Source organism: Procambarus clarkii, chromosome 78 (genome assembly GCF_040958095.1).
Source record: "Procambarus clarkii isolate CNS0578487 chromosome 78, FALCON_Pclarkii_2.0, whole genome shotgun sequence".
Classification (NCBI taxonomy): Eukaryota; Metazoa; Arthropoda; class Malacostraca; order Decapoda; family Cambaridae; genus Procambarus; species Procambarus clarkii.
Window position 1 is genome coordinate 10499887 of NC_091227.1, and position 5070 is coordinate 10504956.

At 39.2% G+C, this 5070-nt stretch overlaps 1 protein-coding gene across 1 annotated transcript in view; it reads right to left on the bottom strand.

The window, feature by feature from the left end:
- Positions 1 to 3538: 3538 nt before the first annotated feature.
- Positions 3539 to 5070, bottom strand: part of LOC123746158 (uncharacterized) — a 4664-nt gene continuing 3132 nt past the window's right edge. Inside the window, exon 2 of the mRNA XM_045727489.2 lies at positions 3539 to 5070. This exon is cut by the window's right edge and continues 1200 nt beyond it. The gene's annotated coding sequence lies outside the window, so the exon portion shown is untranslated.

Sequence of the window (5070 nt, forward strand, 5' to 3'; positions counted from 1 at the left end):
TTCTAACATTTCTATAACTCATCTGAGTCTCAAGCTTCCACCCATCCCCCCCCCCCTGGGTCTATTGGTAATCATCGTGAACATTTCCTATTTTTCCATTCTGTCATTCCCTCTTAAGTATTTTATAATTCTTTGTCAAGTATTCCCTCTCTCTCTCCCCCCTCTCTCTCTTTCTCTCTCTCTCCCCTTTTTATAGCGTTGTCAAGTTTAGTTTAATTCTTTCAATCTCTCCCCTAACCCCATCCTTCGCAATTCTGGGACGAGCTTCGTCACAAATTTCTGAACCGTTTCTAGTTTCCTTGTGTGTTTCTTTAGGTGAGGGAGGTCCATACTGGGGCGGCATACTTTAAGACTGGTCTCAGGTCTCAAAATGATTTTGATTGATATACCACGCTGTTGTGATTCCATTGCGATCTGAGTGAGGCATAAGAGTGTGAGCGCCATTACAGTAGGCCAGAGTGTGGTCGGGTCGATTGTCAAACCCTGGTTGGGCTTTGGTTCGGGGCCTCCAGAACCTGCCAGACAACTCAGTAGAGTTCTAGGTTGGTCGACTGTTGTACCATCGTGGCCGAGTCGGTTAAGGCAGGCGTCTGGGAATCACCGGAACGCGAGTTCAAGTCACTCCAATGCCTCAAAATGGTTTTCATTGATATATCACGGCATTAGTCGATTGTGACTTGAGAATGGTCCAGGACGGAAAGAAACGTCGTCGTCCCTTCACTGTCTAGTGTGTGGTTTGGTCAATATATTATATATTATTTATATATGTGACAAATGTCAGTCCACGAAGGAAAGATTAAGACAGGAATTTCCTTAAGTACTTTCGTATTTAATAATACAACTTCAGAAGGATGGATTTACAGATCAGTGGGTTGGATATATAGGCAGGAAAGAGGTAAGTAAGGTACAATGTCTTTAATGAGATAATGGTATATTAATAAGGAATTAGTAAGATAAATGTGTATCATTGATCCTACTCAAATCGCCCTTTAACTGATCAATCAAAAATGAATCTAAATTATACAAACCACTGCTAACGTTCAAATGACATGAATTTGTAATCTGTATTAAAGCAGATTCAATTATGTTCCTATTGAAAATGCTTTTATAATTCGTTACTGAAGAAGCCATCTCCCAATCAATCTTGTGAGAACTTTCTGACAAATGAACAAACAAAGCAATAGACAACGGGACCAAAGAAACCAAAGCTCAACCTTAAGCTCAAGAGACTTAGGCGGGACCAAAGAGCCAAAGCTCAACCCCGGCAAGCATAATTAGGTGAGTACAACGGGGCATGTCTTACAGACTATTCATGTTGCGAAATTCTAAATTTCAATTCTTTAGATATTTGCTCAACATAGAACCTATTACAGTCTGTACAATGTATGTTATATATGACAACTATCACCACGAAAACTGTTTCTAAGTTTTTCCAACAGTATTTTCTTAATTAAACAATATATGTATATCATAAAGTTTCCAGGCCTTGATAATATTTTCAAATCCAGAAAAAAATGGTAAACAACACATTTTTGGGTTGAATTCAGTAACAAATTGAATATTTCACGAGAGGTGTTCAAGTTCAAGTATGTTTATTGAGATAAGCAAGAAATACATCTCAAAGGGATAGAGCAGCTTAGGCTATTTCTACCCCCCTTATGAGAGGTGTAACCTACACCTAATCATGAAATCCTAGTCAACAATATTTATTATCCATCGCTCAACGTAATTCGGATTCACCTAACCTTGCTAATCACCTTGCTGCAAAACAATATTGAATCAATATTGCGGAATATTGCTGCAGAGATTGGCGTTATGTTGAGTGATGGATAATTAATATTATTGACTAGGAACTTTTTATAAGAACATTAACGTAACCACATAGTCATATACACATATTTAAGGTGTAACTAATAAACAAATCCACAAGGGCCGTGACGAGGATTCGAGCCTACGTCCGAGAGCATCCCAGACGCTGCCTTAATCGACTGAGCTACGACATGGTAACAGAAGTGTAACCAGAAGTTCTACTGAACTTAATTGGATCCTGCAGCCTCTCCGAGACATAAACCAGGATTTTACACAATTCCCCCATGCATGTACAGATGTACAGTGCATGGTGTAATTGTGTAAAATCCTGGTTTGTGTCTCGGACCTATGGGACCTATGAGGGGCGAAAGCACCAAGCCATTACGACTATATAGCACTGGGAAGGGGTCAGGATAAGGATTTGGGATGGGACGGAGGGAAGGAATGGTGCCCAAACACTTGGACGGTCGGGGATTGAACGCCGACCTGCATGAAGCGAGACCGTCGCTCTACTGTCCAGCCCAAGTGGTTGGTTATGTATCGGAGAGGCTGCAGGATCCAAGTCAGTTCAGTAGAACCTCTGGTTACAATTCTTTTACAGTGTCGTAGCTCAGTCGATTAAGGCAGCGTCTGGGATGCTCTCGGACGTAGGCTCGAATCCTCGTCACGGCCCTTGTGGATTTGTTCATTTGATGCATCACGCTATTGTGATTTCTGTGTGTAACTAATAAGTTTATATGTAAGCGGGACGCAGGAAGTCACAGGTGACAGCGTCACGTGACCTGGGCCACAAGTGTCTTGAAGTTTGCCATAAATTATGTGTGTCATACTTCTTGAAGATGTGTTGAACAAGATATTGACCAAGTGTCTCATTTTCTGTTGTATAATTTGTAAACATGTAAAAGATAAAATAGAATTTACTGTCTATTTACGCATATATGATCTAAGTGTACAGTTCTTTCATCCCAGGAAGACAATCAAAGACTCTCGAGGTTCAAGTGAAACATTTGACTCATTTATAGATTTTATTATAAAACTACACAATATACAAACGTATAGAAAATATAGATGTACAGTTTATACAGGATAGGGGGGGGGGTGATGGCGGGAGTATAGGGCCTTCCTGTTCAACCTTATACTCAATATATATTAATGGCACAAACTGATTCTCCTGCCTGTTGATGCTCGCACAAGCTCATTGTCTACTATCGAACTCGCATCCAAATAGATATATATATTAGTATATTTTGGGAGCAGGTTTTCTCTAATATACACGTCATTAAACACAACAGTATTGTGACTATTATTAATATTTTTTTGTGGTATTTTCCATTCTACGCAAATACCTTCTACCATCTGGAGGGTGAAGACACTAAATCATTTAATCTTTCCATTTTCATTGTTCAATGTTGCTCCATTGTCTCAAAATGAATTTCATTGATATATCATGCTATTGTGATTATATATCACAAGATATATTGATATATCTTATTATATTCATTGATATATCATGCCATTATATATATATATATATATATATATATATATATATATATAATATATATATATATATATATATATATATATAATTATATATATATATATATATATATATTACAGCGAGTTTAGACACGCGTATTCCTTAAATATCAGGATTTACACACACTTTAAAAAAATATATAAATATGTACATTATATTCACTCATATTTTCACACACTTGCCTTCGGGTACACACACACACACACACACACACACACACACACACACACACACACACACACACACACACACACACACACACACACACACACACACTTCACACGACTATTCATCCTAGTCCTCACCAATATTATCACTCTTGGGCACTCACATAAACTTAACACGCTCTTTGATTCGTTCTTATCCACACATGACTGTCACTTACATATACTTACACACGTGACTGTCACTTACATATACTTACACACGTGACTGTCACTTACATATACGTACACACACTAGGTCGCTGTAAGGCGGGCGACTCGACACACTTGTGACACATAATGGGTCTGGTTAATGGACGGGGGATGCCCATTGGATACATTAAACCTAATTACTTGTGGCACACACGGGTCTAATCCTAAGTCAGTGATGCATGACAACTGCGTTATAATAAGGTAATTGGTTCTGTATAAGTAGATTGGCTGCAGGTGAAATGTTGTTTTCAATATATAATTGCAAAAGAAAATCGATTACACAAACGCATATTTAATAAAGCGGTAAATTAAAATTGGCAAATAATAAAAAATCTCTTTGTTAAGGTGACGCGTGCTGGGGTGTGCTCACCTAGTTGTGCTTGCGGGGGTTGAGCTCTGGCTCTTTGGTCCCGCCTCTTAACTGTCAATCAACTGGTGATAAATATTTGTCTGGTGGCCCCAAACACTTCACACGGCCAGTATTTACACACATTTTTCCTTCCCAGAGACGGAGTGACGAGTTTTAAGTTAGTGTTGAGCAATAATATTTTTAATAACCTCGAAGGGTTATTAAGGTCATGGTTTACTAAACAATCATTAAGTTCACTTCAGTTCTGAACAATGTTTAGGACTAACAACTCTCGGCGTGAATAGTTGAGCTGAGGAAAAGAAATCTAAACTTTTGTCTTTTTTTTGTTGTGCTACAACTTTTGTTGTTAGGCATAAATGCTTAACAACATTTAGTTATGGGATGACACTCAGGGAGGTGTCTGAGAGCTCCGCCTCCAAGACCAAGAGCTAATACTCAAGTCTTTTATTGCCATGATGACAAAGTCAGACAATTCAGAGGCGATATGGCAACTATTCAACATCACGCGCGGGAATTCATTTCAGAGTGAAACCTATATAAAATTAAACAATCACAAGCAAGAAGGCCATAAGGTCCAGAACCTCACAAGGACTGGTGAGAGCAGGAACTGTGTTGACTAGCATGTGTAAGAGGCGAAGACAGTTCTATCTCTCCTTCCTCATGAGTAGTGAAGCCTAAGACTCGGCGGCTTCCATGTAATGACACTAAACGAATATTTGTACATGTGTTTGTTCTTAGTGCAGGTGGAACAACCTGTCCGGGAACACTGTCCGGGAACACTGTCCGGGAACACTGTCCGGGAGTGTTGATCGCTAGTCCGGGAACACTGAACAGGCAGCGCCTTCTTATACTTTCTTACGGGTAATTTGATACAAAAAATCTGTTACACAATCCAAAGATTTCTTTAAGTTCCGAGGCCTAACGGCGTGCTGGAA